The sequence below is a fragment of the Desmodus rotundus genome, chromosome 9 (assembly GCF_022682495.2).
Source record: "Desmodus rotundus isolate HL8 chromosome 9, HLdesRot8A.1, whole genome shotgun sequence".
Lineage (NCBI taxonomy): Eukaryota > Metazoa > Chordata > Mammalia > Chiroptera > Phyllostomidae > Desmodus > Desmodus rotundus.
In genome coordinates, this window is record NC_071395.1 from 104,949,511 (window position 1) to 104,962,639 (window position 13,129).

A 13,129-nucleotide genomic window follows, 5' to 3' on the forward strand; every position below is an offset into this window, starting at 1 on the left:
GAGTAAAATAAAGACCCTCACAGGATAACCAAAACTGCGTTTGCTATCAGCAGACTCACTAAATGTATTCTCAAAGAATGTATTTTCAACAGAAGGACGATGATCTCAGATGGATCTGAGATGAAAAAAGGATGATGCACAAAGTGCTAAATAGGTGCCAAATCTCAGTGAATATTGGTTCTAATATCATGTTCTGTGAACGAAAAACAACACAGAATTACAGTGGACGAGACCGGAAGGGGTGAATGGTGTTCTGTTGTTCTAAGGTCCTTGACTGTTCGGGAAAAGGGTGAAGGTACGGATTACCTCTAGACACTGACGAGCTACGAGTGCTCATGGCATTTTCCAGTTTCTAGTTTTGCTCTTCACATGATGGGTGATGGTTCCTACACTGATCTGCAGACAAACCAGTGGATCAGCACAAAGATCTCAGAGACAGATCTGTATGTGGAAACACAGTTTCTAGCGGGTTTGGTGTGTGAGTCAGTGTGGAAAGGAATTAAGTATTTCTGTATTTAAAAAATGGAATTGTATTCCTATCTCAGGCAAAATATGCATATACTAAACAGAAATAAATTCCAGATTCATTAAAGAAACAAAGTGAAAGGTATGAACTGTACAATGTTTAGAAGCAAATACAGAATAATATCTCTAGGAGTCAAGGTAAAAAGGTATTTCTTAAACAAGACACAAAAAGTGGAAACTATGAAGTACAAAATTGATACCAATTTAATAGTTTTTGTCCATTAAAGGGCTATAATTGTAATGACAAAAGCCCCCAAAAGGAGAGCAGATATTCATAATATATGTAACTGACAAGGAATTAGTTTCCAGAATATGAAAAGATCGCCTACAAGTCAATAATAATAAGCAAAGCAGCCCAGTGATAAAGTGGGCAGAAGTGCGAACGGACTTGCGCAGAGGAGGAAAGTGGAATGGCTCGTTTCATACCTGGCAGCTGTAATAAATTAAGAGGCTGGATGGTGTCAATTGTTGTCGAGGGGAATGTTCATCCTCTGATAGTGGTGTATAAGGCTCTCTTTCAATGTCGTCCTTTATTTCCTCCTATTGGCAGGACGTTGAAATAGATGCTCTAAGATGGGGCAATGACCACTGGCTCCTAGGGCGAGGCCCAGTATAGGCGGATGTTCCAAACCAGATGAAGAGGTGAATTATGAAATAGCCATTCAGGACACAAACGGCAGATGTGCTCACAGGTCAGCTCATTTGGGTGTTATGTCGTTACTTTTTAATGTGCACACATTTAAGTTAAAAGAACTACAGGAAACAGAAGATTGATTAAGAGAGAACCTCTAGGTGCTTGAGAGGTAAAGAGAGAGAACCAGGGGGAGAGATTGAGAGGGAATACGCTTCTCCTAATGTCGCATTTTGGAAGAAGCACTTGTAAACAAGTTTCAGTAAAACTACCTACAAATCTTAGCACTTTCTAAACCGGGCAGTTGGCAAAGCATGGAATGAAGCTTTGACAACTAGTTTTTAAAAGTAGAAAAATAACTAGGCAAGTGAATCAAGTCATTTATTCTTCAACAAGTATTTGTTGAATGTTTGCATTCAAGAAAAAGGGTGGCCAGACACTGCTCGCTAGGAGTTTGTGGTCTAGGAGAGGAAACACTGACCCGGATTTTAGTTTTAATTGTCACGTGTGTGGATAAGGAAGGTGAGGAAGTGTGGGGTGTGAGAGCAGGACACCGAGACCCAAGGGATCCTGAAGATAAAGAATTGGGTGAATGAAGTCAGGCTCGGGGATTCAGGTTATGCATTAGTTGTGGAGTTGGGGTGCTGGCACGTGAGACAATAAATCCTCAAATAATCCTGCTTGGGCATCAGAGGGTCAGGAGGAAACAAGCCTACGGCGAGAAGCCCCATTTAACCTGACTTAGAAAAGTGAAGGCAGAGAACCACTGTTGTGGCAACAAGTGACAGCAACCATCGCGGGTAGTGCAGCTCTTGGTGGTTTTGCATTTTGTTTCTGTGATGTTTCCTGACCTTACAACAGGGCTTCACACCTTTCTGGGGACTTGCCAGGTGTCAATGGAAACTTGGTTTATTGGTGCTTTTCAAGAATGAATCGCTGCTCTTTGACTCTCGCAGCGCACCTAGTGTTTCTGACGCCTCATGTCCCACGAGGGCCTCTTTCTGTGGTGTTTTCTGCTTTTTTAAGCAGTGAGGAGGTAGAGAAAGCCTGGAGCAGTTTCTTGTGTGTGGACAAATATGTTGAGGGATACTTAATAATTGCTGCCCAGAGCAAAATACAACAGGATTTTATGGGCAAGTCTTATCTTGATGCAGTGGTCAGGCTGGTAGCTGCACACACTCTTTCAAAATAAAAGCGTCTCTGCGAAGTGAGCTGCAGGAGGACCACAGGGTTTGGAGGCCTGGTGTGATTAAGGAGCAATATGTTGGTTCTGGGGAACTGACGTGAATGTTGACACGTGATGTTTCTGGGCGATTTGATCTGTGCCAATAATTCATTTCCTTTTCTGCTGCAGCTCTCACGTGGTTCCTCAGTCGTCTGAGGCTTTGTGAAAGGGGTACCTGGTGGTGTTTTAAAAGCACAGGGTTTATTGTGGTGTATGTTCAGTCGCTGCTATGTTTATTGAACATAATAAGTATTAGGTATGACATTTGACATTTGGTCAGAGTTCAGGTTCTCTAACTCAGACCCCTTCACCCCGCCCCCCCAGATCGCCACGACATGGGGCTTCAGCATTGTCGAAGTGTAAAAACCGCAGCAGAATTGGCCCTAGAAGCAACCATCAGTTAGTCACAGAGTAAAAGTGGGCGCCCGTTTTGCTGGCCCGTGGCACTCTCATGTTAAAACCGTGACCTTGAACTGCGCGGTCTCCATGAGCACGGTGGCTGTGTCTCTGTCGCTTTGCATCTTAGCATTTCCGGAGTTTCAGACAACATTTTTAGTGTGGAAACTTGAGTAAAATCTGTTTTGGTAGAACTACAAGAAATCTTTTAAGGACTTTGTTCTGTTTACAGTTTTGACAAAATGGATTTAGTAAGTAGTTTGCATATTATTTGAAAGCTTTGTTATTTTAAAATTGTACTAAGGTACACACACACACACACACACACAGGTGATAATCCGCGAAGTAAAAGCTATTATACAGTCTTCCCTTTGGGATGAACCAGTTCTCTTGATGAGGAAAGAATAGTCACTAGGAAATAAAATGACTTAAACCTGAAACTGACTCAAAAACTTTAAATATCATTTCAATATTTGTGCCTTCACCATAAAACAATTCATTGGTAACTGATTTTGAATTTTTCTTCCACTGGTGTGTATAAGCCTATTTGCCCGTGTGTTACTCCGATATGCCCCATAATGAAACCCAGTGTATGTTCATACATACACATTTGTGTACAATCCATGTATATGTAGAGATACATGTGCTCACAACACTAGGGTATAAAGGAAATGTCAGATTTACATGATCTCTGATTAGGAGGGGAAAAGGTTGGTGACGTTTTTTCCTATTTTCTTATTTATTGAGAATAGTATATTTAAAAATAGATCAGAAAAAGAATTAAAGGATGTCTTTGTCCTGGTGGGGACATTAAAAAGCACCATTCACCATAAACCGCCCAGCACCCCTTTTTCCTCTTTGCCGTACTGACGATCCCGCACGCGTGGCCAGTGTTATGGACACCTAGGGTGGACAGCACAGACTTTGGAGATACGGGTTTGAATTCTGCCTCTGCCACTAGCTTGCTGCATGAACGCGGGCAAGGCTCGTCATCTCTCTGAGGCTCTCTCTGCTCATATGTACAGTGGAGGATGGCGACGATGCCCAGCCGGCATGGCGTTGCTGCAAGGATTCGGTGAAGTGATGTATTTGAAGTGCTTAGCCCAACCCTTGACGTTAGGAAGCGCTCCCTGAGTTGTAGCCACTAGTGGCAGCAGTGGTCCTAGTGGAGGTGCACTAACTGTAAACTTGGTGACGGTGACAAGAACAGGGTCACCCACATTTACCATTCACTGTGCACCAGGCTAGTAGCCTTGTGCCATTGACATTGACTGAGCCCATGTGGCTAGCATTCAGTGAGCTGAGGGACCATCTTCTGGGTGGAAATGTAACTGAGAAAGCAGGTGGTAACTTGGATCTATATACTATGACCCAGGAATGTTGTAAGTGGGGGGAGGCATTCATGGGTTACTTCAATATTAGGCTCTGTGCTGGGCACTGAGGAGAGAAGGATGTGTAAGACACGGTTCTGTTCCCAAGTCTATTCCATGTGCGCATCTGTCTGTGTGCAAGTGTGTGTGTGTGTGTGTGTGTGCTGGGGGGCAGGGAGCCAGAGAAGCAAGCTTGGTGTGGTGAGAGCTTGGGGGATGGACTCAGCTATCAAGCTGTTCCCTCCCCAGGTCTCGTGCGCCCACACCAAGGAGTTTGCAGTCAAATGGAGAGAATGGGTAAGTGAAGCTCTCACAAAGCTTCTGAGACAGTGCTGTCCACTAGTGAGCCACAGAGGCAATTTAAGTTTTCTGGGAGCCACATTAAAAAAACAAAATCAGGTGGAATTAACTTTAATAATATATTTTATTTGAGCCAGTGTATCTAAAACATAAAATCAGTATAAAATGATTGAGCTATTTCATCTTTATTATTATTTTTGGACTGTCTTAGAAATGCAGTTTGCATTTCCCACTCACACGGACAAGCCACATTTCAAGTGCTGCATTGGTCTGCGAGGTTGGAGGCTACCTGAATGGGAAGGGCAGTTCTGGTGTTCAGCTTCTTCTCATAGCGTGGTGGTCAGTCTCAGCATAAGTGCCCCAAGGCCCCACACCCCTCTCCTGGACCAGACTCTGCTTGCCAGCAAGGTCCTCAGTGAATCACTGGGGTGTGAGATGAGCTGCCTAACAAGGTGGCTTGTTATCTGGGATTGCACACCCCGTCCTCCAGTCCCCGTGGTGCTGTTCCCTTTCCTTATCAGGGATTGGTCGACCTTTTCATCGTAATCAGAGCAAAGGCAGAGTTCAGTTTCACTGGTTGGACTCGGTGGTATCCAGTTAGGTTTTTCTTAATCAGAAAGTCAAAATATTTTGCAAAGAACAAAAGAAAGACAGGTGTAAGACGAGAGGGGTATATATTTTGTATGTCACCGATGTATCGAACGACGCCACCATTCTCATCGTCGCTGTTCTTTTCTGACATACATTTGGAGGGGGGGGTAAAGAGTGAGGGGGCCTTGTTAGTTTCCTCATTCATGGATTTCTCCTTGTTGGAGTCTCTCCTCCATGACTGGCGTCATGGGCATATGGCCTGAGAAGGGCTGAGCACTTGGTTTAATGCTTTGTTGTGACAGTGTTGAAATTCTTAATAATTTTGAACGAGAGGTCCTGCACTTTCATTTTGCACTGGGCCTTGCAAATTGCGCAGCTTGGTGCTGCCCTCCCTAAGAGCAATCTTTATCTGAGGCTGTAGGAGAGTCTGGGAATTAGGCAGGCTTTGGGAGGAGCTAATACTCTTTCTCACTTTCCTATCAGCACCATCTTCTTGTAGCCTAAGAAAAGAGAGATAACCCAGGCCTTGCGGGAGAGGGCAGTTCTAAAGCCAGATGTCAGTGAGGACTAGGTGCTGTCACTACACAATGGAACCCCGTTCACCACAGGGCAGCGAGGAAATCCACAAGTATAAACAGCCCCACCCTCCCAACCACCTCCACCAGGTGTATTGTCTGCAGAGCTCTGTTCTGTGGGAACAGAGTCGGGTGCATCTGGGCAGCGGCAAGGAGTCCCCTGGGCCCATTCACGTTGGAAGTTCCATGTGGGTGAAAGTTAAAAAGTTAACTTGCTTCTATTTTGCTAAAATTTTTAATAAAGTGAAGAAGTATATCGGTAGTTTTAGTACTGAGATACAAAATCAAATGCTTTGAACCAACTCAAAGCTTTGAGACCTAAGGAAATTATTTAATTTTAATAGCAATCTACCTGGTACCATTTGTAATGCCTTAGTCTCAAAGTTTGGTTTGTGGACCAGAAGGACTGACGTCACGTGGGAACTGGGTAAAAACGCAGATCTTGGGCCCCACCTCAGACCTGCTGAGGAAGAATCTGATTTCAAAGGATCCTCTGGTGTTTTGTGTGCATATTAGAGTTTGAGAGGCGTTGTGACCATGTGCTCGACATCTGGTTAGCTTGGTGGTGGCGGCAGGAAAGCTAACCCATGCATAGGTGCATCCGTTCAGTGCCTGCGACCTCCAGGGGAACTGTGGGAAAGCCATAACTGAAGAAATATTTAACTGATTTTGGGCAGGAAGACTCAGGAGCGGGGAGACTGGGGCCTGCTGTTGTTTAGTATGAGCCTTGTAGAATATTTGACATTCCATTCATTCACGCACGCACTCATTCATTCACAAATCTAAATATTTTAAGTGTGTGCTAGGCCCTCTGTAGGCACTGGGGATACAGCAGTGAAAAAACACCAAAGCCTCTTCCCTCATGGCATTCAGACCAGAGTAGGGGCTGGGGGTGAAGAGAGCATGTCAGAGGATGAGCCATACAGTGCAGACAAATGAAGGGGCCTGGGGTTGGGGTGGGGTTGGGGAGGGTGCACTTGTATGCAGAGTGACTAGGACTGGCTTCGCTGGGATATCTGAACGGTAACAGGAAGTTGGGGGGTGGTGGGGGCATGGGGGAGGGAAGAGCAGTGTAGAAATCTGGGGTGGGGAACCTTCCAGGTGCAAAGGTCCCAAGTGTGAGTGTGGGTGGAGCAGTGAGGGCCCAGAGCTGGTGCTGAGCGATGGGAGGGAAAGTGTAGGAAAGGAGGTCAAGGGTAAATGGGGACAGTGAGCAGATGGCATTGTCCTCCAAGGGCTTCTACTCCATGCTCTGGCTTCTACTCCATGCAACGTGGGAAGCTAATCCCCTCTAACTTTAAAAAGAGACACATAGACCACACAGTATAAATACTGATTTTAAATGAATAGAACAGACAGTACACACTTTTTCCAATGCATATTTTTCTTCACAATTATCTGAGAGGGTAGAGTAGTATCAGTGGTATCACACACACAATTCTGAATGCAAAGAACTCAAAATAAAAGCTAAAGAGCAAATTAATAATGATTCAGAGTGAGGCACTTAGGACTCTGGCAAGTAACCGGAGTTGCCTTCATTCATGCATCCACCCAGTCCACCCATCCTTTCATCCGCCCACCCGACAATTAGAAATTCTGAGAGCCTAGTGTTACCTGGGTAGGGCTGTGAGTAAGCCTGTTCTCCCTTCGAGGGCTCACAGTCCAGGCAGGGAGGCTGGCTTAGGGTTTGCAGGTGGTGGTGCATGGAAGCACCTGGTGGAAGTGGGGAGCAGGTGGAGGCTGGAACAGGCAACGTGAATATTGTGCAGCGGGTGCCATCTGGCAGACAAAGTATTCTCATCGCAAAATACTGTTATTTGGAGCTTCCTCGTTCCTTCGAAAAATGCCTTTCAAGCCTGTTTACAGCCTTTGTCTTCACTCCATGGCTACCAAACAGTTTTTAATATCCAATTTAGTTTGTAGGCACATCAGCCACGACACAAAGGCACACTGGATAATGCTAAAACCCCACCCACAGCGACACCTTCATTGTGAATGAATGGGCATCTCTTGTTAACGGGGTGTATGTGGTTCCATTTCCTCAGCTCCCGATCAGTCTGGACTGGACCGATAAAACCAAATTTCTGAACCTTGGAGTTTGATCACCTGGCCTTTGTCAACAACTGTGTGCCGAACGAGTAAGCGTGTCAAGTGCGGTGACTCTGGAAGGCTCATGTGGAAATACTCTGTCTGCCCTACCCACGAAATACGGCCGTCCAAGTGGGGCACCTGCAGCCACAAGGGGAACACGAACGGTCAGGTAGGAGGCGGTGCAACAGTATCTAGTGGTGTGTCACAGGAAACAGGGTGTCGGAGGAAGGGGCTGACACAATCCAAACTTCAGTGCAGGGCTGCAGAGGGCTCTTAGGTAAGGTGTGGACACAGCGTCTCGCGTAGTAAGCACACAGGTGGCACTTCTCTAAGTGAGTGAGTGAATGGATGTGGGGTCCAGTTGATCCGTTTTAAAGAGAAAGAAATGTCTTTGTATTTTTCTCCAAAATACTTCCTGTTATTGTGGTGCCTGCTACCAATTAAAATGTATTTTGCTGTATTTCTTATTCTAAATAAGGGATTTGAGGCATGCTTCTGTGGGGCAATGAACATAAAAAAGCGTTTCCTAGCAGCTTCATCCCGGGAAAGAACAGGACCTGGAGCTAAGAGATGCGGGCTTTCACTCCCCGTGTAACTGTGACCAAGTTTATTAACTCTTCAGGAAGTAATGTTATGGAAGATAAAAGAAGTCATTTGGGTTCTAAATTCTTAAGATGCCATTTTTTGACTTTTAAAAAGTATGTATTTACCTCTTGCTCCCTCTGCTGGGTGATTGGCTTCCTGCTTTGGTCTTAAAGTGAATACTTGTGTATTGTATAGCTGCAGGAGTTTCTGTTTTCGTATATTTGTACTTAAAAATCCCCAAGATTATACTGAATTGTAATTAGACTTCAGAGAAATCCTTCAACTCAGTGGCTCTCATCCTGAAGACCCCCCTATCTCAGGGGGGTGAGGGTGGGGGTGGGACTTGATGTTATAGGTTAAGTATACAATTCAGGCTTTCACTGTGTTTAGTGTTTATGTCCTATAGGACGGTATTTGGCCACAGTGTTTTCAAACCCGAGAAATCAGGAACCACAATTCTTTGTGTTTTTAATCTAGGGGCCATGGCCTTAAATCATCATGGACATTTTAAGATATATATCAAAGTATTATAGCTCAGAGTGTGGGCACTCATACCTTCTCCTGACTTGACCCTTCAGGTAAGTTTACTTAGGATTTGCCTTCAAGGTCCTGCCAGGTTTTTCTTTGACTGTTGTGTGACTGAGGTGCTGTCCTACCCTTCTTCTTTCATTGTTGTTTTCCTTCAAAGTCTTCCTATGATAACGTTTGTGGTTTTTGTGACCCGCACAGCTGACATTTCTGATACATGGGCCCCAGGAGTGCTTATTTCTTAGGCCACTGTGGTCAGTTTTTGTTGCAGAAGTCAGATTCAGTGACAAGTCTACATGTTAATTTGATAGCATCCAGAGCTCTTCAATGTTTTGCTTCCCCGATTCTCTCACTTTTAAATCAGAGGTCCCTGACCTTTGGCACATGGTCCCTGACAAGGCCTGTGTCTGGCCAGGCCCCAGCCCCTGACCGCCCCGGTCTCCAAGTGCAGTCGGCCACTGTAGTCCCCCCGGTACAGTCAGTGGGCACTTTACTCTGCCTGTCAGGAAACGTGTCTCTTCTGTGGAACGTCAGAGACCGAGGTGATGGTGGGGTCATGATTTTAAAATCTCGTCTTTCCAGTCCTGGCAGGTGTGGCTCAGTTGGTTGGAGCGTTGACCCGTAAACTGAAAGGTTGTGGGTTTGATCCGGAGTCAGGGCACACACCTAGATTGTGGGTTTGGTCCCTGTTCAGGGGTCAGGGCACAGACGAGAGGCAGCCGATCGATGCTTCTCTCTCACATTGATGTTTCTCTTCCTCTCTGTCTCCTCCTTCCCCTCTCTGAAATCAATAAGCATGTCCTGGGGTGAGGATTAAAATAAAACAAAATCTCCTCTTTCCTGAATCTCCTTTATTAAGATGATTGCGTTTAAAAAACTCATTTAAAAATATGGGTGTTTTTTTTTTTAAAAAAAACAAACAAACATGGAACAGAGTTACCTAAATGGCAAGGAGATACTTTCAAATCCCGGCCCCTACTTTCACTCGTCAGAGGAAGTCAGAGAGGCCCTGGGGAAAATCTTAGAGCAGAAGGCTTACGTTCTGTACCCAGCCTCCACTCACTGTCCGTCAGTCAGAAAGGCTCCACTGCATGTCTGTCAGTTGTTGACGGGCTCATCATGTTCAGGGAGAACCACGGGAAATTACCGTTTCTATGGGTCAAAGTAGTGGAATGTTGGCCACCTCATAGGGTTCAACCTATTTCAAACAAAACCTTCGGTCAGTATTCTTTCTAAACTGAGGAATCAAGTTCTTTGTTCATTGTTAAGGGAATTTGTGTTCAATTAGTGGTTGTAGAAGATTGTATGTAGTTTTGTTTTTATTTTTAGCAGGCCGGCAGGCATAGGGAGAGAAGTGATTTCTCTTCCGGTGATTTCATTTTGGTGGGCATTCTTTGCTACCAAACACGTTATATAAACTATGTGCTGAGATTCTAAGTTGCTACCATGCCTCAGGCATGAGGTGCGAATGTTTGATATTCCTTTATTTCTTCACAAGGCTCTGTTGATCCTCGTCCAACCTGAGCCCCAATGAGAAAAAATACTGAGTTCAGGCTCAAGTTGCCTATTTTGGGCAGCAGGGGGCGCTCGTTCTCCTTATATGATATAAGGGCTCCTTCACTTTGGGTGGTGGGCCCTCAATGCAATATACAGATCATCTGTCATAGAAATCTACACGTGAAACCTACATACTCTTATTAAGCAATGTCACCCCAGTACATTTAATAGAAAAAAGAAGCCCAAGTCTGTGAGTCTCTGTTACCATCCTTCCCATTCTGTGCAAGCTGGCATTTTGCAAAGGACGGCGTTACATCTTGGTGAGCTACAGGTGGCCAACATCTTGAAAAGCATTTGGGAAACTCTACAATTTTAACAGTAAAAAGCAAAGTATATTCTTTATTTTATTTTTATTCTTTGCTGTAAGCATGAGTCATCTGGGAAGAAGCAGATACTTTTCAACTTTTTAATGTTTTATATTATTTTTGATTTTAGAGAGAGGGAAAGGGAGGGAGAAAGAGCACAAGAAACATCAGTGAAAGAGAGTGACATCGATGGGTTGCCTTCTGTACGTGCCCCTGGGAACTGAACCTGCAACCCAGGCATGTGCCCCAACCAGCAATTGAACTGGTGACCTTTCGGTTCCCAGGAAGATGCCCAGTTGACTGAACCATGCCCGCTGGGGCACACTTTAATGTTTTAGATTATTACTATCTCTAAACTATCCAAGTGTTCTTGAAATTAATCATGTTCATGTTCAGTAGTGGGCAAGGGGCAAAGACCCTGTCCATTCTAGGAACGGTGTGGTGGCTGGCCCCCCTTTCCCTGGCAGAGGTGTTGATACAGACGGGCCTTCCTCTTCCTGCTGTAATTTCCACTTGTTTTCTCCCACTCCAGGATGCAGAACAGGGCTTGGCAAATTTCTCCTGAAACGGCCTGATGGAAAATAGTTTAGGTTTTGTGGGCCAGAGTGACCCTGTCACCACTACTCAGCTCTGCTGTTGTAACCCAGTCCAGTATGCAGCCAGAGGAAACACGTAAACAAGGGGGGTGGCTGTGTCCTAATTAAACTTTATTTATGGTTTGGTTATCTTATAGACATCTAAAGATATTGAAAAACCAGTTAATATCTTCCATATAGCTATGATTTTATATTCTTTATAAATTCACACTGATTTCTTTTTTTGGAACTCTGCTAATTAACAAGAAAATAACCCACTCTTAATGCCCATCTGGTTCCACTCCTACTTGGAGTAGATGCCTGGTGCCCCTCACAACATTCTGGACAAGCGCCACTGCCCTCTGATCGGAAGTCTCAGGCTTCCTGTTTTCCCTGGAAGGAAGGCAGTGGCCTGAGGAGCAGAGCAGGCGATGAAAGTCCACTGGAGTTTTTAAGTAGGTAACACAGCAATTTAGAAACCAGTGTTGCTGGAATTGTGAACTTTTAATCTTTTCAGGTATGATATCATTTAATCCAGATTTTAAAAGGAAGGTGCTACAGTATAAAATAACAGGCACTGACTGGCCTGAAATATCCCAGGAAAATCTGGTTTCAGATTTTTCTAGGAGTTGATCCAAGAACATTTTTCTTTTTGCCTTTTGCTCTGTTAAAAGATACACAAGATACTTGGATGCCTTGAAGGCATAGATGCCAATATGCAAAGAAACTGGGACAAGTTGTCTTGTCAGGGAAGCCAGCACTCAGAGAAGGGACCATTGTAAGAGCAGGAACTTGAACTTTTTTGTCTACTGCCTGACCTCACACCCACCTTTGTACTTTTTCTGTGAATGGCTTCTGTTTCTTCCCAGTTTGAGTGGGTTTGGAAGAAACCGAGGTAACATAATTGCTGCCTGCAGTTGTAGTTCCTCCTCATCTCTCTTCCCCATCCCCTTCTCCACTTCTGAGAGCAAGGGGTTACATGCCCCTTTCCGTCCCTTCAAAGAACTTTTGACCCGGGGCTGGCCACAGAGGGGCGGGAACCAGAAGTGTCGAAGAGGAGCAGTGCTGAAGGTGCTCTTCTTTTATACAGAGAATTGTCAGAGGTCACTTGGAGGCACTAGAACAAAGCTGGCAGGAAGTGGATCTCAGAGAGGCCCCCAAGCCTCCCCTGCTAGGGGACCTGAACAAGGACAGGAACACCTTCCAGATATCGCCTGGATCCTTCAAGTGTAGCAGAGACCACTTAGCAAGTTTTATTTCTAAAGGATTATGGGAGTCCACTCTAAATTCTCTCCCTGACACTACTGGAGGTGGGAACAGGGCGGGTCAGATTCCCTCTACCAGGAGGATCCTGGAAGAACATATTTGTGTATCACAACCTTGAACTCCCTGCTTTGGACTCTACTCTTCAATGTTCCCCCACTTCAGGTGTCTGTGGGCCCCTCTGACTCAACTGCCCAGCGTCTGGACCCCTAGATGGGTCTCTGGCTTGCCCAGAGACGCAGGCTCCCAACTTCCATCTCCTGGCTGCCTACAGACTCTGCAGGGGCCTTTCTGGAGGCGGCGGTTTTCTTGGCCTGCTGTAGATAGTTAGTGGGGCTGTGCTTGTCATGGGGGTCTTATTTCTTCCTTCTGCTTCCTGTGGTGGGGGAGGGGACTTTCTCTGGACATCAGCTTTTCAAAGGCATCCTCGGCATGGTCTGGCACAGAGCCCTGTCCTGCTCACTTTGACCTCTGGCTGGCCCAGGGGCAGTGTGACGGAGGTGGAAGAGAGAAGACGTACGTGCTGGCATCTCCCTTCTGTATTGACTTTGGGCGCAGCCACACTGGAGGTGGGGGCAGAGGAGGAAGCCAGGGGATGCCTTGTTTCCTGTA

At 45.4% G+C, this 13,129-nt stretch overlaps 1 long non-coding RNA gene across 1 annotated transcript in view; it reads left to right on the top strand.

Moving 5' to 3' along the window:
* Positions 1–13,129, top strand: part of LOC128779282 (uncharacterized) — a 217,114-nt gene that overhangs the window by 57,248 nt on the left and 146,737 nt on the right. The window contains exon 3 of the long non-coding RNA XR_008425177.2: positions 7,659–7,873. This is a non-coding gene — a long non-coding RNA (uncharacterized lncRNA). The remainder of the gene's footprint in view (positions 1–7,658; positions 7,874–13,129) is intronic.